At 39.0% G+C, this 14,377-nt stretch overlaps 1 pseudogene; it reads left to right on the forward strand.

The window, feature by feature from the left end:
* The window catches only part of LOC144773891 (uncharacterized), a 69,414-nt pseudogene extending 57,233 nt beyond the window's left edge, over positions 1–12,181 (forward strand).
* Positions 12,182–14,377: the final 2,196 nt, after the last annotated feature.

Below are 14,377 nucleotides of genomic sequence, written 5' to 3' on the forward strand. Positions count from 1 at the left end.
GTGGGAATAGTAATTTAGACCCCTCCGCTATCTAACACTTTCCCTACTGTAGCACTCACTGGAGTTGGAATAGTAATTTTTACCACTCCACTATCCAACACTTTTCCTACTGTTGAACTCACCAGATTGGGAATACATTTTTTTACCCCTTTGCTATCCAACACTTTTCCTACTGTTGCACTCACCGGAGTGGGAATAGTACATTTTACCCTTCCGCTATCCAACTCTTTCCTTACTGTTGCATTCACTGGCATTAGAATAGGAGTTTTTACCCATCCACTCTCCAACCCTTTCCCTACTGTTGCACTCACCTGAGTGGGTATAGTCATTTTTGCCCCTCTGCTATCCAACAATTTCTCTACCGTAGGACTCTTTGGAGTGGGAATAGTAATTTTTACCACTGCTCTATCCAACACTTTCCCTACTGTTGCACTCACTGGAGTTGGAATTGTAAAAGTTACTCCCTCCGCTCTCTAACACTTTCTCTACTGTTGCAGTCACCGGAGTGGGAATAGTAAATTTTACCCTTCCGCTATCCAACACATTCCCTAGTGATGCACTCACATTAGTTAGAATAGTAATTTTAACCCTTCCGCTATCCAACACTTTCCCTACTGTTGCACTCACCGGAGTGGGTATAGTCATTTTTGCCCCTCAGTTATCAGACACTTTCTCTACTGTTGCACTCACCGGAGCAGGAATAGTACATTTTACCCTTCCGCTATTCAACACTTTCCCTACTGTTGCTCTCACTGGAATGGGAATAGTAATTGTTTCCCCTCAGTTATCCAACATTTTCCCTATTGTTGCACTCACCAAAGTGGGAATAACATTTTTGCCTCTCCGCTATCCAATACATTCCCTACAGTGGACTCACCGGAGTGGGGATAGCATTTTTTACCCCTCCTCTATCCAACACTTATCCTACTTTTGTACTCACCGGAGTGGGAATAGTACATTTTACCCCTTCACTAAAACTTTCTTAGGGAGAGGTGTGGCGCCGCGGCCAGGGCGACTGACGCTGGAATCTGGGGATCACGGTTCGATCCCCAGCTCTGGTGGCAGGTTAGCCCAGCACCATGCGACTCTGGGCAATAGCTTGCTTAATCTTCCCGACGGCCCCCAGCGCCTAGAGACCCTAACGGGTGATTGTGCGCTATACAAATGTGGATTATTATTATTACTATTCAACACTTTCCCTACCGTCGCCCTCACTGGAGTGGGAATACATTTTTTTACCCCTCCGCTATCCAACATTTATCCTACTGTTGCACTCAGTGCAGTAGGAATAGTAATTTTTACGCCTCTGCTATCCAACATTCTCTCTACTATTTGCACTCTTTTGAGTGGAAATAGATATGTTTGCCCCTCCACTATCCAACACTTTCTCTACTGTTGCACTCACTGGAGTGGGAATAGTCATTTTTACCCCTCCGCTATCCAGCACTTATCCTACTGTTGCACTGATTGGAGCGGGAATAGTACATTTTACCCCTCAACTATCCCATACTTACCCTACTGTTGCACTCTTTGGAGTGGGAATAGTAATTTCCCCCCCTCCACTATCCAACACTTTTCCCACGGTTGCACTCACCAGAGTTGATATAGTAATTTTTGCCCCTCGGTTATCCAAAACTTTCTCTACTGTTGCATTCACCGAAGTGGGAATAGTACATTTTACCCTTCCGCTATCCAATACTTTTCCTACGGTTGCACTCAACGGAGTGGGAATAGTCAATTTTTGCCCCTCTACTATCCAACACTTTCCCTACTGTTGCACTCACCAAAGTGGGAATACATTTTTTTACCCCTCCGCTATCCAGCACTTTCTCTACTGTTGCAATCACTGGAGTGGGAATAGTAAATGTTGCCCTTCCGCTATCCAGCACTTTCCCTACTGTTGCACTCTTTGGAGTGGGAATAGTAATTGTTGCCCCTCCGCTATCCAGCACTTTCCCTACTGTTGCACTCGCCGGAGTGGGAATAGTACATTTTACCCCTCCGCTATCTAACACTTTCCCTACTATTGCTTTCACTGGAGTGGGAATAGTAATTTAGACCCCTCCGCTATCTAACACTTTCCCTACTGTAGCACTCACTGGAGTTGGAATAGTAATTTTTACCACTCCACTATCCAACACTTTTCCTACTGTTGAACTCACCGTAGTGGAAATAGTACGTTTTTACCCCTCAACTATCCAACACTTTCTCTACTGATGCACTCACCGGAGTGGGAATAGTACATTTTACCCTTCCGCTATCCAACTCTTTCCTTACTGTTGCATTCACTGGCATTAGAATAGGAATTTTTACCCATCCGCTCTCCAACACTTTCCCTACTGTTGCACTCACCTGAGTGGGTATAGTCATTTTTCCCCTCTGTTATCCAACAATTTCTCTACTGTAGCACATTTTGGAGTGGGAATAGTAATTTTTACCACTGCTCTATCCAACACTTTCCCTACTGTTGCACTCACTGGAGTTGAAATTGTAAAAGTTAGCCCCTCCGCTCTCCAACACTTTCTCTACTGTTGCACTCACGGGAGTGGGAATAGTACATTTTACTCTTCCGCTATCCAACACTTTCCCTAGTGATGCACTCACATTAGTTAGAATAGTAAGTTTAACCCTTCCGCTATCCAACACTTTCCCTACTGTTGCACTCACAGAGTGGGTATAGTCACTTTTGCCCCTCAGTTATCAGACACTTTCTCTACTGCTGCACTCACCGGAGTAGGAATAGTACATTTTACCCTTCCGCTATTCAACACTTTCCCTACTGTTGCTCTCACTGGAGTGGGAATAGTAATTGTTTCCCCTCAGTTATCCAACATTTTCCCTATTGTTGCACTCACCAAAGTGGGAATAAAATGTTTTGCCTCTCCGCTATCCAATACATTCCCTACAGTGGACTCACCGGAGTGGGGATAGCATTTTTTACCCCTCCTCTATCCAACACTTATCCTACTTTTGTACTCACCGGAGTGGGAATAGTACATTTTACCCCTCCACTATTCAACACTTTCCCTACCGTGGCCCTCACCGGAATGGGAATACATTTTTTTACCCCTCCGCTATCCAACATTTATCCTACTGTTGCACTCAGTGGAGTAGGAATAGTAATTTTTACGCCTCTGCTATCCAACAATCTCTCTACTATTTGCACTCTTTTGAGTGGAAATAGATATGTTTGCCCCTCCACTATCCAACACTTTCTTTACTGTTGCACTCACTGGAGTGGGAATAGTAATTTTTACCCCACCGCTATCCAGCATTTATCCTACTGTTGCACTGATTGGAGTGGGAATAGTACATTTTACCCCTCAACTATCCCACACATACCCCACTGTTGCACTCTTTGGAGTGGGAATAGTAACTTTTCCCCCTCCGCTATCCAACACTTTTCCTACGGTTGCACTCACCAGAGTTGATATAGTAATTTTTGCCCCTCAGTTATCCAAAACTTTCTCTACTGTTGCATTCACCGGAGTGGGAATAGTACATTTTACCCTTCCGCTATCCAACACTTTTCCTACGGTTGCACTCACCGGAGTGGGAATAGTCAATTTTTGCCCCTCTACTATCCAACACTTTCCCTACTGTTGCACTCACCAAAGTGGGAATACCATTTTTTACCCCTCCGCTATCCAACACTTATCCTACTGTTGCACTCACCGGAGTGGGAATAGTCATTTTACCCATCTACTATCCAACACTTTCCCAACTGTTGCACTCAGCCAGAGCGGGAATAGTATATTTTACCCCTTCGCTGTTCAACACGTTCCCTACTGTTGCTCTCTCTGGAATCGGAATAGTAATTGTTTCCCCTCAGTTATCCAACACCTTCCCCATTGTTGCACTCACCAGAGTGGAAATAAAATGTTTTGCCTCTCCGCTATCCTACACATTCCCTACAGTGGACTCACCGGAATGGGGATGACATTTGTTACCCCTCCACTATCCAACACGTATCCTACTTTTGCACTTAGTGGAGTGGGAGTAGTAATTTGTACCCCTCCACTATCCAACACTTTTCCTACGGTTGCTCTCACCGGAGTGGGAATAGTAATTGTTTACCCTCCGCTATCCAACCCTTCTCCTACTGTTGCTCTCACTGGAGTGGGATTAGTATTTGTTTCCCTTCAGTTATCCAACACTTTCCCTACTGTTGCACTCACCAGAGTGGGAATAACATTTGTTACCCCTCTGCTATCCAACACGTATCCCACTGTTGCACTCACTGGAGTGGGAATTGTACATTTTACCCCTCCGCTATCCAACACTTTCTCTACTGTTGTACTCACCGGAGTGGGAATAGTCATTTGGGAATAGTCAATGGGAGCGGAGTGGTGAGGCACTTTCTCTGAAGAAATGTGGGCGATGTCTCATGTGACGTCCTGTGTGTTTCCTGAAAGCAACAAAACCACACACAACATTGGAGAGTGATTCTCAACTACTGGAATGACTACTTAGGGGACTAGCTGTGTGCATGGAGACCCACAAGGGACATCCCTCTCCTCTTCAACATCTCTACATCCTGATACTGTTTGATTTCTAGGAAGTCCACCGCATTAGATACCAGGGATCTGCAAATGACATCTAGATCTACCTGGAGGAATCTGGAGTTTGACACAAAGTGATAACCTGACTGGTAGAGGGCAGGATTGGATGGTGAAAGAATAAGCTGTGCCTCAATAGCGGAACACAGATCTGTTTATGCTTCCAAGGAACCTTTAACCCCTTCTATACTCATGGCCTGACTCGATACGAAGACTCCAATTTCATTGATGACTGAAGATGTTTTTCTTCCACTATGACCAGGAACGGGACCAGCCACTCTACCTTCACACATCTCGTCTTTCTCATTATTATTGTACTATCCTCCTCATTACAATCCAATGCTTGCTCTCCAGAAGGCACCAGCGGCTCTTTGTTGTGTTTCTAAGCCCATCTACAACAGAGACTCCACTATCATCTCTGTACACTGAGGTGGTTGTGTGTAACAATGTAATGGAAATTTTGATTCTGCACAATCTACCTGGACTTAGGCAGGTAGACAGCATCCTTGCTTCCAATCCCCACAAAGTGCTTTGAGGCAGTTTAGCAGTGATGAGCACTTTGCAATAAAACTAAGATGGCTAGACAGACGTGTTGACTACGTTCAATCATCAAGGTACTCTTCCAAGACCTTCCACTCTCTCTGTTGAATTTCAAACTGCTTGATATGACGGGCCAAGTGTGAGGCTCACAAAGAGGCATTAACTTACTTCTCTCACAAAAGGGCTCAGTCTGCCTAGAGCACTTGGTACAGGGGAGATGGAGGACAGAACTGGGCACTTTATGGACGCCCTCCCCACAAGGCCACATGTTGATCACACAGCTCAGTAAAGAGAGACATAACACCTGTATATTTAGGAAGCTTAGTTGTGGAGTAGGTGTGGTACATTCAAGGCACTGAAACACGTTTTGACATCTGTGGTGGAAAAGGGTGTAAGGCCCAGCAGTTCTTTCAGCTGTGATACAGGAACTGGGCAGAGTCTGGTATCTCATGCACCACTAGGAGAATAAATTGTATTTTATATAAATGATCTTTTCTTAGAGCGGAATACAGACTGGATTTGGAGAGGCTGTGATTTGCAAGAGAAATGAGGGGATATACATTTTCTGCCTCTTGGTGTGGACAGGGTGTTTCTGTGCATTGGTAAAGAATGGAGAGAGCTCGAAACTTTAGAGAAGGCAGTGTTTTAATTTCATGCACTTCTATCAGTCTATTTTTGTTGGTGTGTACAATCAGCAAAGTAAGCCAGTAACAAAGTAGGACACACCACATTTTAAATAGAAATGGGTACAAACTGCAGCAGAATGCTAATAGTGACTGATACACCTTTCAGAACCAGTGTTAGAAATGGGGGTCCCTAGTTGGCAGAGGTAGGTACCTTTGTCCAAATATGAACCCTTGCTTCTAGTCAGGGTAAGGGGATACACACTTTACATAACCCCTGCTCACCCCCTGGGTAGCTTGGCATGAGCAGACAGGCCTATCCCAAAGGCAATGTGTAAAGTATTTGTACCAACCCTCACAGTAACACGGTGAAAACACCATAAATGGACATCACACTGGTTTGGAAAAATAAAGTATCTTTCTCTAAACTTAAAAAGACCAAAACCACAAAAATCCAACATACAAGTATTAAGAAAAATGACTTCCAAAAGGTTTTAGCAACTGAGTCCATAGAAAACTATGGATGTTTGATTCTTGCAAAGTATCTGTTGTTGTGACAAAATTCACCTAGCCAAATAGCTGCAGCGATGGGTAGCGTAAAAAAACAAAGAGATGCGTAGGTTCCTGAGACCTTCGTGGATGCGATGCAACAGTTCTGCTGGGCAGAGGAGAGCGGTGCGTCGAGTCCCGTCTGTAGGGATAAGCAATGCTTCAAGTCTGAGCTGACTCCAATCTGCGGGTGATGCGCCGGGAAAAACTTGCCACACAGGGACGATGCGTTGAACTCTGGGATGTGTTGGTGAACGATGCAGCAGCATCGAGCGGCACTGCATCGGCTTGTTCAGCTGCGATCTCTTGAAGCATCGATTCTTGCCGGGGTGACAGATGCTGCGTCTTGTTCCGCTGCGGTGTGGCGATGTGTGAAGATTCTTCTTGTTCCACGGAGCTGCGTCAGAAACTGTGCAAGAAGAGCGATGCATCGATTTTCTTGTATTTGCATTGCTTATCCAGCTCCCAACAGCAGAAACAACCCCCAGAGGCCCAGGACAGTCACATGCGCCTCATGGCAGGTCAGAACTCCCAGCAAGAAAGTTCAGGGAAGCTGGGTGTGAAGTCTTTGTGTTCCTGAGACTTCAAAACAGGAGGCAAGCTCTACTCAAGCCCTTGGAGACTTTCCTCAAGCAGAAGACACGACCACACAACAAGTCCTTCTCCTTTTCTCGGCACAAAAAAACAACTGCAAGCCAACACCAGACACACAGCAAGGGCAGTATTTGGCAAAGGTTCCTCTTGATTCCAGAAGTAGTCTAAGGTTCAGGGGTTTTAGTTCTATGTATACCCCAAAATGGTTGCATGACTAAACAACTACTTCCTGAACCACGACTTCCTAAACCATGAAAGTTTAACAACGATCTATTCTTAACCACTACTTATTTTATAACTACTTCCTAAACAATGAAACTCCTTTAAATGGCCAATTACTAATTTCTGTGACTATTTTCTATAAAATTCTCCAGTTCATTCTGTGTCTTTCTTCGTGCTCAATACGATCATAGAAAAATGAAAGGCTGTGATTATATTTTTAGTCTCCTAACAAGTAACGAGCACAAAGACATTAATCTGAGCACCTCTGCAAAAGTGCAAAGAATGAAAGTAGACTTGTAAGGCTGAATAAATTGAACATGTTTTTTTGAAAAAAATATAATAGGTGAACATTTTATGAATCATTTTAAGTAAGATTACTTTTTTTTTTAAACGAACGAACAAAATACTTTTAAATACCAAACGAAAATGAAAAATTCATTAATAAACACAGTCACAGAATTAAATGTCCATCATCTATTTTTAAACAGCTGTCTGCAGAGATCACAAAAATTGCGGCATAACAAACTTTAAAATGGAAAGAAAAGCACTTTTAAAAACGAAGAAATTAATCATATGTACACACATAAATAAACATTATTTTAAAAATGGATTGCAGTACATATTGTCATTCACAAAATAATTATAAATGAATGAAGCATATAAAAAACGGACAACTACCATATTGATGTAATTTCAACTGTGACAACCATCGAGTTCAGACACATCTGAAAGAGAAAGGCTTTACCATGGTGAAAAGCAAGCTAACCGTGCCATCTACTGGCATAAAAAAGGTAACTATATTCTAAACCAATTGCATCAACAGCATTAAATGAGTTAGAAAACTACCATGTTATTTCGAAAAACTGTATTTTGAAAAATGCAGATTACATTAAGAATCTGACTATTTAACTCCTATAAAGACAGGAATTCTAAGCGACATCAACATTATTAACAAGTAATTGAAACGCTTTAAAAATGATTAATTTAAAAAAATGATAAAACTTGTTATGTAGCCAGATTTTATAACAAAGTGCAGATTTTCTGAAAAGGATTATAATAAAGAGAAAAAGGGCACGGTAAGTACATTTAAATTTGTAATACATTTCTCATTCAAGCATAAAGGACTAGAGAGAAATAATTGGTCAGAAACTAAGAACCAAAACAATGAAGCAAAACTATAAAAAATTCAACATAACATATTTATCAAAATCACTTAATGTACAATTTCTTTTCAAATTTCAGCAATCAATCCCAAATTAATAAAACCTTCAATTCCTTGATTCAAACAATCAAGCTGCTGCCTATAAGAATCTACAAAAATAATAACTGATATACACAGTAAGTACCACTAAATCTTTTAAAAATAACAGAGACTGTGAGCAAAGGCAACTGGAAGAAACAAAAGTAAGAACTGACCATGTATGCCACTACCATGCCTTTTTTTCTTTTTAACAAACATATTTTTATCATAAACATGCTTTGACAACGCATACCTTTACCACGCATTGCTAAAACTAAAAACCCAACATATTTTTGGGGGGAGACCACCCCACACCCTCCAATCCTCCCTTAATAACATGGTATAAGCATGCGTTGAAAAAGCATGCTTGATTTGAAAACATGTTTTGAGAAAAAAATTGAGTGATAAAACTGTTTGAAAAAATAGCTTTTGCATTGTAGAGACAAACAGTGAGTAGCAAAGAAGCTAGTGCATAAGAGTGACTAGGAAGCAACATAAAACAAGCAATTTAAAAGTAGATATAGATATAGTATACCTGTGTGAAAAGTTTTTGCTTGATAATTAAAAAATAGTGAGTGAAAACGCAACCAATAAAGCAAATCAACCAGGAAGTCAACACAGAACAGTTATCAATGTAATCACTTATTGTACAATGTCATGTCTATTCTATTCACAGGAATCTGACCCCCCCCAACCGCGCAGCGGCCTTTAAGAAATAAAAAAAAAACTAATAAACACAGTAAGTACCACTAAATCTTTTCCAAATAACAGAGACTGTGAGCAAGGGCAACTGAATGAAACATAAGTAATAACTGAGTTTAAAAAACTCTGTATGCCACCACAATGCCTTTTTTTACCACACACGTTTATTGCTCAAACATGCATTGACAATGCATACCTTTACCATTGCATTGCTTTTTACTATAAACCCAACGTATTTGTAGGGGGGTAAACCCCTCACACCCCCCAATCTTCCCTTAATAACGTGGGATAAGCATGAGTTGAAAAAGCATGCTTGTGTTAAAAAACATGAGTTGTAAAAAAGAAATAATAATGAGTGATAAAACAGTTTCAAAAATACATTTTCCATTATAGAGGCAAAGAGTGAGTACCAAAAAATTCAAGTGCATAAGAGTGACTGGGAAGCAACATAAAACAAGAAATTTCAAAACAACAAAAGATATATTATGCCTGTACCAAGACTTATTTCCCCTTATTGCTGAAGATAGATAATGCCTATGAATCTCACTCAAAAAAATTATCACAGATCAATTGGTAAAAAAAATCATTTATTGTACCATTTCTAATTATTTTTTCAGAAATCTAATCTGCATTGCCTTGAAACAAACAACAAAGCAGCAGCCTACAAGGAAGTATGAACTATACAACAGATATACATAGTGAGTATCTGTATATCATTAAAAAAAATGGTAGCTTAGACAGTAATAGTGTTCAAACAGTGTAATCAGAGGCATCTTAAACGTTTTTAACTCAAGCATGCTTTTAAAACGCATACCTTACCACACATTTAAAAAAAAAAAAATTTTTGGGGGGGGAGACCGCCCACAACCCCCAACTTCTTTTAATAATGTAGTTAAAGTGTGCGTATTTGTGGGGGGGAGACCCCCCACACCCTCATCGTACCTTAAATATGTAGTGATGTATACATATTTATGGGGGGAGACCCACCACACTCCCCTTTATTACTTTAATAATTAGAACACCACCCTTAGATACATTGTAAGGCATAGATATTTGTGAGGAGAGACTAACCCCATCCCCCCATAATCCTTAAAATACGGGGGAAGGTATACTTTGAAAAAGCATGCGTGCAGTAAAAAAAATGTGATGAAAAGGGTTTAATATGATGTTGGTGTCTGCTAGACACCGCCATCTATATTAGCATGTGTGCTTAATTCTCTTACGGGTGCCTGTTGCAGGCGCCCTCAGAGTAATGGGGTGTGGGGGTGTAGATGGGGAGTACCTATAGTACCTTTAGTACCCCTCAGCATTGTCATGGACATGTTGGTAGTATCACCAAGTGCATGAGAATGCACGCAGTGCATTCCCAGCAATGTTGCGGACGGTGCTGAGAGCACGGCCTGTAAGAATGCTGGGAATGGAGGATACATCCTAATCGCCGGTCCCAGCACCGCTAAGGAGGCGGGCAGGTGGATGTCCACTCACCATCCAGATGGGCTCCTATGTGTTTAAAACTTGGCATGAAAATGAGGCTAATTGTTTAAGGAGTTCCTCACACAGAGTAATTTCTGAAAAAAGCAAATACATAACAGTGACTGTGTGCAAATTTAAATGTCCACTAGTTAAAAGAAACCATACCTCACAGCAATTAATAATATGAAAATATATGGAAACATGCAAAAATATATATATATATATATATATATATATTGTTTTAAACAGATAACTAAACAATGTAAAGCAGCAACAGAGCTACATATGTTAAATCACGTACAGGAAATAAACTTTTGAAATATGGTGAGTACCTCTACTGTAAAGATAAATCTGTTGAACCCAGATCTCATTCGAGGTGTGTGCAATACTTCTCGTCCCATTGCACAGGCAAAGCGGTTACTCTGGAAGAAACCGTGGTTAGGACAACAGACCATAACCACTCTGCCTCTGCAATGGAAATAGGAGTATGTGAAAATGTACAACAGATAAAAAACTTCTAGCATACACCTCCAATGAAAACTGTGGTACAATACTTAGGGAAGTGGCTCAGAACATACCTATGCATGTTGCTGGTAGCATGCCCTCCATCCCCAACCTCAGACGGATGGTTCAAAGAGAAAAAGTGGCAAGTAATACACACCACATAACACCCTGAACCTTTGAAGACATTAACATCCCTAATCATTTATTACTAACTTTCTCTAATGAAACCTTTCTACTGTATGATAATTTAGACATCCTTAAACACATTTTAATTTTTAGCACTAACCATAACATTTGAACCCTTGTGAACAGTCCAATTTGGATGATGGATGGTACTTTCAAATCAACAGCCCATCCATTTTCCCAAAGTTACACTGTTCATGCTAATATAAATAACACAACAGTCCCTTTAGTGTATGCTTTGCTGCCTGACAAACAATCCTCTACGTACACTGAATTTTTGTCAGTATTAAAAAGCAAAACCATGAATAAAAGTCCTGCAAAGGTAATAATTGATTTTGAATTGGCAATGATTAGTACAATTACAAAATTATACCCTGATACGCAAATCCAAGGATTTTTCTTTCACTTTTCGCAGGCTTATTGGCGTAAAATCCAGAAATCATCCTTGGTTGAGGATTATTTAGCAAGCAGCAAACTTCAGTTTGAATTAAGAAAACTAACTGTGTTGTGTTTTGTACCACCAGAGAGTGTAGATGAGTACTACACTGCAGTTACCGAATCAGAATTTTTTACCTAAAATGAAGATAAATTGCCACCAATTCTAAATTATTTTGAGGATACATGGATTGGCCTTCTAAGCAGGTCGGGCCGCAGGAGGAAACCCAAGTATCCTATAGAATGGTGGAACTGCTATTCAACCTGCTTGGAGGGTGGTGCAAACACCAACAATGCCATTGAGGGATGGCATAATTCATTTAATAAAACCATTGGTAAACATCATCCTAATCTTTAACATTTTCTAGAAATTTTGAAAAAAAGAACAAAGTTTCCAGGAAATTAGACTAGCGCCATCACTGGCAGGTAGTCTGAATCCACGTATTTCCAAAAAAAGCAAGGAAATGGCCAAGAGACTGTTGGCTAAACTTCAACAATTTACGTTGATGGTGGCTTCAGACTACCTAGATAGTATTGCTTTTATTTTACATTACTAACACACTTACATCTATAAGTAATTACTTGTCATTTTTTGATCTAACAACAATTCATTTGGAATTTTTGAAATGATCTTTCACTAAAATATGGAAAGTTGGGGTTCCCACCTTTTGATGTCTTCTTTTTTTTCAAGACAATGGGACTGCAAAATAATCCTTATGTCACCATTGGTCAACAACTCCTATGACCACAATCTTTGTCCAAATCATTCTTTGTTTCCAAAGAAAAAAATCTCCCTGAAAAATCCTTTATTGTTCAAAAAAATACATAATCCAGGAATATATGATAAAAAGGCTAGCCTCAATGCATTGCATAACTGCAATCTCCTTTTTTAAATAAATCATTTTCCAATGTTCATTTTTGAATATGTTAATATTTGCCAAAACCCCGAAATAAGAATGCTTTTTGAAGAATAAGATTTTAAAAGTATCTTAATCTAAAAAAAAAAATAAAGAATAAGAAAGGCAACTATATTAGCCTAAATCCTTTGAATTTCCGAAATGTTCCAAGATATGAAGTCTTCCAAAACTATTTAATTGAGCTTTCCACGAAAATTAATCTTCTAGTGCATCAGGCTAAGCTATTCTTCTCCATAATTTCACTGTTGCATTTCAAACATCAATTAATGTGCATTTATTCGCAGCGCACGTTAACCAGAAAAAAATGCCCTTAATTAGCACATTTTCCAAATTATCCCCCTTATAAAAACAAAAAGCATTCTTAAACATTCTCAAATCAAAGATCTGTATATTTTTAACAAACCATTCGCAAGGAGAAAATGCTATTGGTGACATGCATCTGTGTGAAAAATCGGGTCAACTGAGCTTTTCACAAATTATACTTGTTTAAATGCTAAACACTTCCCTCAGATTAATCTTTACATTAGAGGTTCCCACCATATTTAATTCTATAAAAATAAGTTTGTCTTACCTGTCAGCAAGTCGTCCATCATCTCCTCTTCACCGGAAGGCAATACAATCAGGAAAACAAGGGAAAACAATCTTGTGCAAACGGCAGCAGATTCATCAGAAATAGAAAATGGACAAGGATTTCCATTCAAAACCATAGTAAAGCGTGGGAAAATGATATGTTGCTGCATTATAAATTCTAATAAAAAGACAACTGCAATATGTTTTCGAAAATAACAAATTTGTCATGAAAAAGAGGTTTTAAAAAACAACATTTAAAATAAATAGACTTTATTAATCGAAAATGTCTCTGAGTTAATTTTTTAATACATAAATAAAAAAGAGTAAATATTGTGTTTGCAAATATTTTCTTTTTGGATTTATTAAAACTGTTTTTGTATTACATCTTCTATTTATTTTTTAATTTCTAAATAATCAAATATGAGTATTTAAAAAATGAAATATGTGTATTAAATTGGTTTTCAAACCATTTTTCACAACATCCTTTCAATGCATTCCTATAGGGTAGTTTTTAGCTTTAAAAATACCTCCCTTAAAATATATTTATTATATAATTTTATAAATATCATTTCCAAATATTAAAACCTGAGTAATTAATTTATTACCTGAATATTAAATTACTTCCCCACCCATTACGCCTATCATCCCTACATCCCGTCCGTAGAGGTATATTTTTGAGTTAACCAATAGAAAAGAATATTTCCCTGGACCGTGATTTTAAAAAAACACTATATAACAGTGTAATATTATGATACAACAACGTGATTCTATACACAAATTGAATATTTATTAAAGATACATGTTAAAAATAGAAACATTAAAACTTATATTCGATTCTCATTGCCCCACAATACAAGAACATCAATGAAATCACATTCAACACAATGAGACAATTATGACCAGCATAATTTACAAAAGACTTAAAAGGTTGTATGACTTAAATTTGTCAATACTATTTGTACATCTCATATATTCTTTAGCAACACAATGTCATACACTTTCAAATAATTAATGATTGGCAGAAGTGTGCTTCATAGGATTGTACAAGTGAATGCGTCAACGCGTTTCGATGGCTTAAGTATTTCACACCATCTTTTTCAAGACAAATTCAGTTTGTCTGTCTCTGGAAGGATTTTTTCTCTTTTCTCTATAAAGATATACAATATTAGAATCAGCTCTTCCATAGTAATATCATTTTACACATTTAGTCCATCTATTAGACTTAAGTGCTATACTGAGACGTCATTAAATGCTAACTCTCATCTT

The sequence above is a fragment of the Lissotriton helveticus genome, chromosome 8 (assembly GCF_964261635.1).
Source record: "Lissotriton helveticus chromosome 8, aLisHel1.1, whole genome shotgun sequence".
Taxonomy (NCBI): Eukaryota; Metazoa; Chordata; class Amphibia; order Caudata; family Salamandridae; genus Lissotriton; species Lissotriton helveticus.